Source organism: Peromyscus leucopus, chromosome 6 (genome assembly GCF_004664715.2).
Source record: "Peromyscus leucopus breed LL Stock chromosome 6, UCI_PerLeu_2.1, whole genome shotgun sequence".
Taxonomy (NCBI): Eukaryota; Metazoa; Chordata; class Mammalia; order Rodentia; family Cricetidae; genus Peromyscus; species Peromyscus leucopus.
In genome coordinates, this window is record NC_051068.1 from 8255379 (window position 1) to 8266618 (window position 11240).

An 11240-nucleotide genomic window follows, 5' to 3' on the forward strand; every position below is an offset into this window, starting at 1 on the left:
TCAACTGTCTCACCTATTCAGAGGGCCTGATCCAGCTGGGGCCCCTCAGCCTTTGGTTCATAGTTCATGTGTTTCCATTAATTTGGCTATTATTTTTCAATAATTGAGTAAAACCAAAATTTATTATAAGTCACAGTCGTCCTAGGGACCTCCATGCTATATATATAGCCTCCATGGTTCTATGGGTTGTGGTCTGATTGTTCTTTATTTTATATCTAGAATCCACTTATGAGTGAGTACATACCATGACTGCCTTTCTGAGTTTGGGTTACCTCACTCAGGATGATTTTTTCTAGTTCCATCCATTTGCCTGCAAATTTCATGCTTTCATTGTTTTTCTCTGCTGAGTAGTACTCCATTGTGTATATGTACCACATTTTTTTTCAACCATTCTTCCATTGATAGGCATCTAGGTTGTTTCCATGTTCTGGCTATTATGCTATGAACATAGCTGCTATGAACATAGCTGAGCATGTATCTTTATGGTATGAATCAGCATTCCTTGGGTATATATGCCCAAGAGTAGGATGACTGGGTCTTGAGGTAGTTCGATTCCTAATTTTCTGAGAAACCGCCATACTGATTTCCACAGTGGTTGTACAAGTTTACATTCCCACCAACAGTGGAGGAGTGTTCCCTTTGCTCCACATCCTCTCCAACATGGGCTGTCATTGGTGTTTTTGATCGTAGCCATTCTGACAGGTGTAAGGTGGTATCTCAGAGTCGTTTTGATTTGCATTTCTCTGATGATTAAGGATGTTGAGCATTTCTTTAAATGTCTTTCAGCCATTTGTAGTTCTTGTTTTGTGAATTCTCTGTTTAGCTCTTTAGCCCATTTTTTAATTGGACTGTTCAGTATTTTGATGTCTAGTTTCTTGAGTTCTTTATATACTGTGAAGATCAATCCTCTGTCAGATGTGGGGTTGGTGAAGATCTTTTCCCAATCTGTTGGCTGTCTTTTTGTTTTATTGACTGTGTCTTCTTCCCTGCAGAATCTTCTCAATTTGGAGAGGTCCCATTTATTAATGGTTGTGCTCAGGGTCTGTGCTGTTGGTGTTTTATATAGGAAATGGTCTCCGGTGCCAATGCGTTCAAGAGTGCTTCCTACTTTCTTTTCTATTAAGTCTAGTGTAACTGGATTTATGTTCAGGTCTTTGATCCACTTGGACTTGAGTTTTGTGCATGGTGACAGATATAGATCTATTTGTAATCTTTTACATATTGACATCCAGTTATGCCAGCACCATTTGTTGAAGATACTTTCTTTTTTCTATTGTATAGTTTTGGCTCCTTTGTCAAAAACCAGGTGTTCATATGTGCATGGATTAATGTCAGAGTCTTCAATTCGATTCCATTGGTCCGTATGTCAGTTTTTATACCAGTACCAAGCTGTTTTTATTACTATAGCTCTATAGTAGAGTTTGAGGTTCGGGATGGTGATGCCTCCAAAGGTTGCTTTATCGTATAGGATTCTTTTAACTATCCTGGGTCTTTTGTTTTTCCATATGAAGTTGAGTATTTTTCTTTCCAAGTCTGTGAAGAATTGTGTTGGGATTTTGATGGGGATTGCATTGAATCTGTAGACTGCTTTTGGTAAGATTGCCATTTTTACTATGTTAATCCTACCTATCCATGAGCATGGGAGATCCTTCCATTTTCTGATATCTTCTTCAATTTCTTTCTTTAGAGATTTAAAGTTCTTATCAAAAAGGTCCTTCACTTGTTCAGTTAGTGTTATCCCAAGGTATTTTATATTATTTGTGGCTATTGTAAAGGGTGATGTTTCTCTGACTTCTTTCTCAGCCCTTTTATCATTTGTGTATAGGAGGGCTACTGATTTTTTTGAGTTGATCTTGTATCCTGCCACTTTACTGAAGGAGTTTATCAGCTGTAGGAGTTCCCTGGTAGAGTTTTTGGGGTCACTTATGTATACTATCATATCATCTGCAAATAGTGAAAGTTTGACTTCTTCCTTGCCAATTTGTATCCCTTTGATCTCCTTTTGTTGTCTTATTGCTCTAGCTAGAACTTCTAGTACTATATTGAATAAATATGGGGAGAGTGGACAGCCTTGTCTTGTTCCTGAATTTAGTGGTATCGCTTTGAGTTTCTCTCTGTTTAATTTGATGTTTGCTGTTGGCTTGCTATAAATTGCTTTTATTATGTTTAGAAATGCTCCTTGTATTCCTGATGTTTCTAAGACCTTTATCATGAAGGGGTGTTGGATTTTGTCAAAGGCTTTTTCAGCATCTAAGGAGATGATCATGTGGTTTTTTTTTTCTTTCAGTTTTTTTATATGGTGTATTACATTGACTGATTTTTGTATGTTGAACCATCCTTGCATCCCTGGGATGAATCCTACTTGGTCATGATGGATGATTGTTTTCATGTATTCTTGGATTCGTTTGCCAATATTTTGTTGAGTATTTTTGCATCAATGTTCATGAGGGAGATTGGTCTGTAGTTCACTTTCTTTGTTGCATCTTTGTGTGGTTTGGGTATCAGGGTAATTGTAGCTTCATAAAAAGAGTTTGGTAGTGTTCCTTCTGTTTCTATTGTGTGGGACACTTTTAAGAGTATTGGTATTAGTTCTTCTTTGAAAGTCTGGTAGAATTCTGCACTGAAACCACCTGGTCCTGGGCTTTTTTTGGTTGGGAGACTTTTGATGACTGTTTCTATTTCTTTAGGGGTTATTGATCTATTTAAATGGTTTATCTGGTCTTGATTTAATTTTGGTATGTGGTATTTATCCAGAAAATTGTCCATTTCTTCCTGGTTTTCCATTTTTGTGGAGTACAGGTTTTTGAAATATGATCTGATGATTCTCTGGATTTCCTCAATGTCTGTTGTTATGTCTCCCTTTTCATTTCTGTTTTTGTTAATTTGGGTGCTCTCTCTTTGCCTTTTGGTTAATTTGGCTAGCCGTTTGTCTATCTTGTTAATTTTTTCAAAGAACCAACTCTTTGTTTCATTGATTTTTTTTTTTTATTGTTCTCTTGTTTCCTATTACGTTGATTTCAGCCCTCAATTTGAGTCTTTCCTGACGTCTCTTTCTCCTGGGTGAGTTTGTTTCTTTTTGTTCTAGAGCTTTCAGTTGTGCTATTAATTCATTGGTATGGGATTGCTCCATCTTCTTTATGTGTACATTTAGAGCTCTGAATTTTTCTCTTAGCACTGCTTTCATAGTGTCCCATAAGTTTGGGTATGTTGTACTTTCATTTTCATTGAATTCTAGGAACTCTTTAATTTCTGTCTTTATTTCTTCCTTGACCCATTGATGTTTCAGGTGGGCATTATTCAGCTTCCATGAGTTTGTGGGTTTTCTATGATTTTTGTTGTTGTTGAGGTCTAACTTTAAGGCATGGTGGTCTGATAAAATACAGGAGATTATTCCAATTTTTTTGTATCTGTTGAGATTTGTTTTGTGGCCAAGCATGTGGTCAATTTTTGAGAAGGTTCCATGGGGTGCTGAGAAGAAGGTATATTCTTTTGTGTTAGGATGGAATGTTCTGTAGATATCTATTAAGTCCATTTGAGTCATAACATCTGTTAGGTCCTTTATTTCTTTGTTAAGTTTTAGTCTGGTAGCTCTGTCTTTTGGTGAGAGTGGTGTGTTAAAATCTCCCACTATTAATGTGTGGGCTTTGATGTGCGTTTTAAACTTTAGTAGTGTTTCTTTTATGAATGTGGGTGCTTTTGTATTTGGAGCATAAATGTTTAGAATCGAGACTTCATCTTGGTGGATTTTTCCTGTGATAAATATGTAATGTCCATCCTGATCTCTTTTGATTGATTTTAGTTTGAAGTCTATTTTATTAGATATTAGGATAGCTACATCAGCTTGCTTCTTAGGTCCATTTGCTTGGAAAGCCTTTTCTCAGCCCCTTATTCAGAGTTAGTGTCTGTCTTTGAAGTTAAGGTGTGTTTCTTGTATGTAGCAGATGGATGGGTCCTGTTTTCTTATCCATTCTGTTAGCCTGTGTCTTTTTATAGGTGAGTTGAGACCATTGATATTGATGGATATTAATGACCAGTGATTGTTAATTCCTGTTATTTTTTGTGGTTGTGTTGTGTTGTCCTTCTTTGGTGTATGTTGGTGTGGGATTATCTATTGCTTGATTTTTCATGGATGTGTTTAGCTTCTTTGGGTTGGATTTTCCCTTCTAGTGCTTTCTGTAGGGCTGGGTTTGTGGACAGGTATTAATTAAATCTGGTTTTCTCCTGGAATATTTTGGTTATTCTGCCTATGGTGATTGAGAGTTTTGCTGTGTATAATAGTCTGGGCTGGCATCCATGGTCTCTTAGTGTCTGCATAAGATTTGTCCATGATCTTCTAGCTTTCATATTCTCTATTGAGAAGTCTGGTGCTATTCTGATGGGTTTGCCTTTATATGTTACTTGGTCTTTTTTCTTTGCGGCTCTTAATATTTTTTCTTTGTTCTGTTTGTTTAGTGTTTTGATTATTATGTGGCGAGGGGACTTTTTTTTGGATCCAGCCTATTCGGTGTTCTGTAAGCTTCTTGTATCTTCATAGGTATTTCTTTCTTTAGGTTAGGAAAGTTCTCTTCTATGATTTTGTTGAATATATTTTCTGTGCCTTTGAGTTGGTATTCTTCTCCTTCTTCTATCCCTATTATTCTTAGGTTTGGTCTTTTCATGGTGTCCCAAATTTCCTGGACGTTTTGTGCTTCAACTTTTTTGACTTTAGTGTTTTCTTTGACTGACGAATCTATTTTCTCTATTGTGTCTTCAGTGTCAGAGATTCTCTGTTCCATCTCTTGCAATCGGTTGGTTATGCTTGTTTCTGCAGTTCCTGTTCGTTTAGTCAGGATTTCTATTTCCAGCATTCCCTCAGCATGTGCTTTCTTTATTGTCTCAAATTCATTTTTCAGATCTTGGAATGTTTCTTTCATCTGTTTAATTGCTTTTTCTTGGCTTTCTTTGATTTCTTCCCATTTTTTGTTCGTTTTTTCTTCCATTTTTAAGGGAGTTTTTTATTTCCTCTTTAATGGAGTTTTTCATTTCCTCTTTAAGGGAATCTTTTATTTCTTCTTTAAGGGCCTCTAACATCTTCTTAAAGTCATTTTTAGGGTTGATTTCTTCTGTTTCTTCTGTCTTTGTATGTTCAGGTCTTGCAGGTGGAGAATCACTAGGTTCTGATGTTGCCATATAGGTCTTTATGCTGTTGCCTGTATTTTTGCACCGGCGTCTACTCATCTCTTCCTCTGCTCGGTGCAGGTGGTGTCTGTGTCTGAGAGTGCCTCCCTTGTTCTAATTTTTAGTCTTGTTTCAGTAGGAGTTCTTGGTTAAATTGGTGCTATTGGGCTATTTCTTCAGGGGCAGCTGATCTCAGTCAGTGAAGTATGTACTTATGATTCTGGTGATCTGGTTTGGTGTCTGGGCAGCGCCTTCTGTGTTCCCAGGTCACGTTTTGTTCATTCGTCAACTCCTCAGCTGATCTTGTTTCTTCAGATTTCAAACTGTAGGGATCTGAATCCTATCCCGGATGGATTTCAGCTGAGCGGGGTAGTCTCACCAACACCTCCAAGTTGTTAGGTTTTGCAGGATCATCAGCTGGGCCCTGGGTTGTCCTCAGACAGAGTGTTCATATTCGTTCTGGTTCTGTCCCATGGAGATAGCTTCTTCCACGGGTGTTGGGGTTAGAGGCGTCCCTGTTCCAAGTTTTTGATTAAGAGTTTGTTTTCACTAGCTCTTCAGAGGGTGATAGCTCTGTTTCTGGTCTTTATTGGGACTGTGTTTCGGCCGTCACCTGCTGTGCCTGCCTGCCTCCACTCCGGGCCTGCCTGTCTCTGCTGGGTCAGTGTACCTTTGCGGGCCGCCGGGCCTGTATGTCTCTGCCGGCTGCTGCCTCCGGCCTACCTGCCTCTGCTTGTTGCCGCTGCGGTGCCTGTCTACCTCTGCAGGCCGCCTCTGGGCCTGTATGTCTCTGCCAGCTGCTGCCGCGGACCTACCTGCCTCTGCTTGTCGCTGCTGTCGTGCCTGTCTCATAAAATTATATTTTAAGCTATCATTATATCTGAAAGTAAAAAAGTAATAAAAACTTCAAGATGCTTCTAATGTCACTGATTTGTTTTATCCTTTAAAAATTAATTTTATCTAATTTGTCTGGACTAGACAGATATTGATGGAGTAATAAAAACAATTCTAGTATTAACTTACATTTAACCATTACACATTTTACAAACTTACATTCCACATTTACACTTTTTACAAACTTATACTCAAAAGGAAACTCTATAGGACTATTTTCCAGACTTTAGCACATATCTAGAAGAGATTTCTTAGAACTCTTTACCAAACTTATATTCAAGAGGAAACTCTAATAGCAAACATCTAGAAAGAATCTCTTAAGAAAACTAACTCATTTTCTTTCAACAAGACAGACAGTATTCAAATCATGAGTTACCATAGGAAAAATTATAAGTAAACTCAACACTGCTTTATTTCTGAAAGTTCAGAGTTCATGGTCAGCTTTAATATCATTCAGAAAGTTACTGCAGTTCTCCTGGAGAAGCATCATTGGATCTGATATTTCTCTGTTCCACACATCATATCAAACTCAGGCAGCCAGCAAGCTTCTGAGTATAATTTCCTCCTTCTTAATTTTTAAAAGCTGTTTCTTAAGATTGCCATGGGCTCTTTCCACTATTCCTTGCCCTTGAGGATTATAAGAAATGCCTGTTTTATGTTCACCATCTTGCTTTTGCAAAGCAAATATTCCCACCTGACAGGCAAGCTATTTTCCTGTTTCTCATTCCTTGGAGACAAGCTAGCAAAGATTGTGGGAAAAAAATAGCATTTTGAGCTGAAAAACACTGAAAAAAGAGAGTTTGGGGGCAGTGTAGTACTGGCATCTCTGTTACAAACTTCATTTCCCCAACTGCCTTTCTTATATCATCACTACATTTCCCAAGCTACTTTTTGAACTACATTTCCCAAGTTGCCTTTCTAGGTCTGGGAGAAAACTTCCATTCACACGGTCTGTATTCAAGTTTTTGCTTTTACCACAGGAGGTTTTTGAGTCAAGATTTTGCTCTTTTTCCACAGAAGACTTCTGTTCTCCCTGTGCTGGCATTGATAGGTGTATTTCCTTTACCTTATATTGTCCCTGGAGCAGGCTGCATCTGTCTGCTGCACACATTTGGACAGGTGTTTTGGTGCCAGAAGCAAAAACCCCTCAGGGCTTGCTCCCCCTTCTTACTGGATCAGTGAAAGTACTTGCTATAAAACTTTTTCACCTTTTCAGAGAGATTCCCTCCTGGATAGATCTTTGTCTTGTCCTGGCTTGTCTCCCCCCCCAGATACAGAGTCCCTGCTACCGCCAGACTGCTCAGGCTCTGCTGCTGCTTTTTCCACACCAGCACCCCCAACCAGGTCCTGAACTACCTCTGCTGTGGCTCTGCTTGGCTTTCTGCCTGCACTTTCTTGGGTGTAGGCTCTGGTTGCAGGTGATTATGGATGCTGTTTTTCTAATACTGGCTTGAAGGAGAGACAGGACTAGCAGAGAGAATTTGCGATATTCCAAGAGGTTTTTTGGTTTTTTTCTAGGGCAATTGCAGGTGATTTGCTCATTCTGACAGATGTTATTTCCAGGTGAGTTAAATTTTTGCCCTTACAAAATAAGAAAAAATATGAGAAGAAAAGACGTGAAGAGCTTCCAGTTTTTTAGAGAGAGAATACTAAGTTTTTGAGAGAAATATTACTGAGTTTTCCCCAAGACTTAGATTTTTCTGATTCTTCCCCAGGAGTTTTCATTCACAGTTTCACAGTTGGAAAATCAAGGACATAGTTCCTCTGTCTTGTTGCTTATCTTATTCTGTTTTTTTCCTTACCTCATATTCCTAATTCTACTCTTATTCTAAATTTCTTCTTACACTATATTCCTATAGTCTACCTTACATTTTTTCTTAACTTTATAGATAGAAATTAAGAGAGATAAAAAGAGAAAGAAACCTAGATAGAGAGAAAATATACGCTGCAGCCTCACTTTTCAGCCTCAGCATTCCACCATCTAACTTTCACTCCTGAGAACAAAATACCATTGCCTTTATTCTTAATTCCTTATCAGCCATAACTCCTTATACCCTGACACCCCCTCTCCCCTTTTACCAATTCTCTGTCCCTGTTCATGGCACTATCTGTGGGAGCCCAACTGGGAGATCAGCTTCCACATTTTATCCCAGGGTACTCTTGAGGAGTGAGGAATAAGAGATTTAGATAGAAGGATAGAAACAGAAAGAAACACAGGATAGCCTCGGAAGAGTCTGGATTCTTATCCACCAGCCTCTCCTGTCTCTTCTAAAGGGCTATTTATAGGAATGCCAAGGGGTGGAGCAAAGACCTCCCCCTAGCTCAGCCAAGTGCAGATCCTTCCAATTATCTAGAAACCATGCACATGGTCAAGCAATCCTCTAATGCAGTCCTGCTGGGTGAAGCAAGCTCAGATCTCACTAGGAAACCTTTATGGACTTCCACAGATATCTAAGCAAAGTATCAAGCTTTATTTATTCTGTAAAATGATTTTAGAGTACTAAGTAATGGCTTTCATTATGTCATTTATCTATGTAATATACTGAATTACACTTTGCTCATACTTGCTCCCCACTACCCTTTCCATTCTTCCCTTATCTTCTTGATCCCCTTCCTCCTGCAAATAGTCCCCTCTCTGCTTTCTTAGCACATACACACACTGATATGCAGATTATACATTAGAAAGCATCAGTATTTTGTCTTTCATCCCTCTATTACTCTCTGTTCCCTACCCCTTTGTTCATCTATATATTCCACATATGAGAGAAAACAAGTCAACTCTTTCTGAGTATGGCTTGACTTCTTTAGCTTGACAATCTACAGTTCCACCCATTTTCCTGCAAATGACACAACTTTATTTTTTCTCTATGGCCCAATAAAACTCCATCATGTATGTATCTTATTTTTTATTTAAAAAATATTTTTTGTTCATTTTACATACCAACAACAGCTCCCCCTCTCCTCCCTCCTCCTGCTCACCCCCTCTGCCACCTCCTGACCCATCCTCTATCCCTTCTTCCTCCTGTGGGGAGTTAACAAAGCCTGGTACATTCAGTTGAGGCAGGACCCAGCCCCTCCCCCCTGCATCAAGGCTGAGCAAGGCATCCCCACCATAGGTAATGGGCTCCAGAAAGCCAGCTCATGCACCAGGGATAGATCCTGATCTCACTGACAGGGGGCTCTCAAACAGACCAAGCTATACAACTGTCTCCTACATGCAGAGGGCCTAGTCCAGTCCCATGCAGGTTCCACAGGTGTGGGTCTAAAGTTTGTGAGTTCCTACAAGTTCGATTCAGTTGTCTCTGTAAATTTCCCCATCATGATCTTGATACCCCCCCCCCCGCACTCCCGCACCCCCCCTTCATATATTCCCTCTTCCCTCTCTTCGACTAGACTCCTAGAGCTCAGCCTAGTGCTTAACTGTAGATCACTGCATCTGTTTCCATTAGTTACTGGATGAAGGCTCTATAATGACAGTTAGGGTATTCACCAGTCTGATTACTGAGGTAGGCCAGTTCAGGCACCCTCTCCACTATTGCTAGTAGTCTAAGCTGAGGTCATCCTTGTGATTCCTGGAAATTTCCCTAGCACCATGTTTCTTCCTATTCCCATGATGTTTCCCTCTATCAAGACATCTCTTTCATTGCTCTCCCACTCCATTCCTCCCCCAACTCCACCAGCCCATTCCCTCATGTTCTCATCCCCCATCCCCTCTCCTCTATTGCCCCCCCCTTGTCCCTGGTTTACTCATGGAGATCTCATCTGTTTCCCTTCCCAGGGTGATCCATGTGTTCCTCTTAGGGTCCTCCCTGTTTCCTAGCTTCTCTGGAGCTGTGGGTTGTAGTCTGATTATCCTTTAATTTACATCTAGTATCCACTTATGAGTGAGTACATATCATGTTTATCTTTCTGGGTCTTGATTACTTTACTCAGGATGATATTTTCTAGTTCCATCCATTTGCCTGCAAATTTCATGATGTCATTGTTTTTTACAGTTGAGTAATTCTCCATTGTGTACAATACCACATTTTATTTATCCATTCTTCAGTTGAGGGGCATCTAGATTGTTTCCAAGTTCTGGCTATTATGAATAATGCTGCTATGAGCATAGTTGAGCAAGCATCTTTGTGGTATGATTGAGCATCCCTTGGGTGTATGCCCAAGAGTGGTATCTTTGGGCCTTGAAGTAGATTGATTCCCCATTTTCTGAGAAACCACCATACTGATTTCCAAAGTGGCTGTACAAGTTTACACTCCCACCAACAGTGGAGAGATGTTCCCCTCGCTCTACATCCTCTCCAACATAAGCTGTAATCAGTGTTCTTTATCTTAGCCATTCTGACAGGTGGAAGATGGTATCTCAGGGTCATTTTGATTTGCATTCCCCTGATGACTAAGGATGTTGAACAATTCCTTAAATGTCTTCCAGCCATTTGAAATTCTTCTGTTTAGAATTCTCTATTTAGATCTATAGCCCATTTTTTAGTTGGATTGTTTGGTATTTTAATATCTAGTTTCTTATGTTCTTTATATATTTTGGAGGTCAGCCCTCTGTCAGATGTGGGGTTGGTGAAGATCTTTTCCCATTCTGTAGGCTGATGTTTTGTCTTGTTTACTGTGCCCTTTGCCTTACAGAAGCTTCTCAGTTTCAGGAGGTCCCCTTTATTAATTGTTGCTCTCAGTGTCTGTGCTACTGGTGTTATATTTATGAAGTGGTCTCCTGTGCCAATGCTTTTTAGGCTGCTTCTTACTTTCTCTTTTATTGGGTTCAGTTGAGGTCTTTGATTCACATGGACTTGAGTTTTATGCATGGCAATAGATATAGATCTATTTACAGTCTTCTACATGTTGATATCTAGTTATGCCAGCAGCATTTGTTGAAGATGCTTCCTTTTCCATTGTTCAGTTTTGGCTTCTTGGTCAAAAATCAGGTGTTCATAGGTGTACAGATTAATGCAGGGTCTTCGATTGAATTCCATTGGTCAACATGTTGGTTTTTATGCTAATACCAAGCTGTTTTTATTACTATAGCTCTATAGTAGAGCTTGAAGTCAGGGATGGTGATGCCTCCAGAAGTTTCTTTATTGTAAAGGATTGTTTTAGAGATCCTGGGTTTCTTTGTTTTTTCCACATGAAGTTGAGTATTGTTCTTTCAAGGTCTGTGAAGAAGTGTGTTGGGATTTTGATAG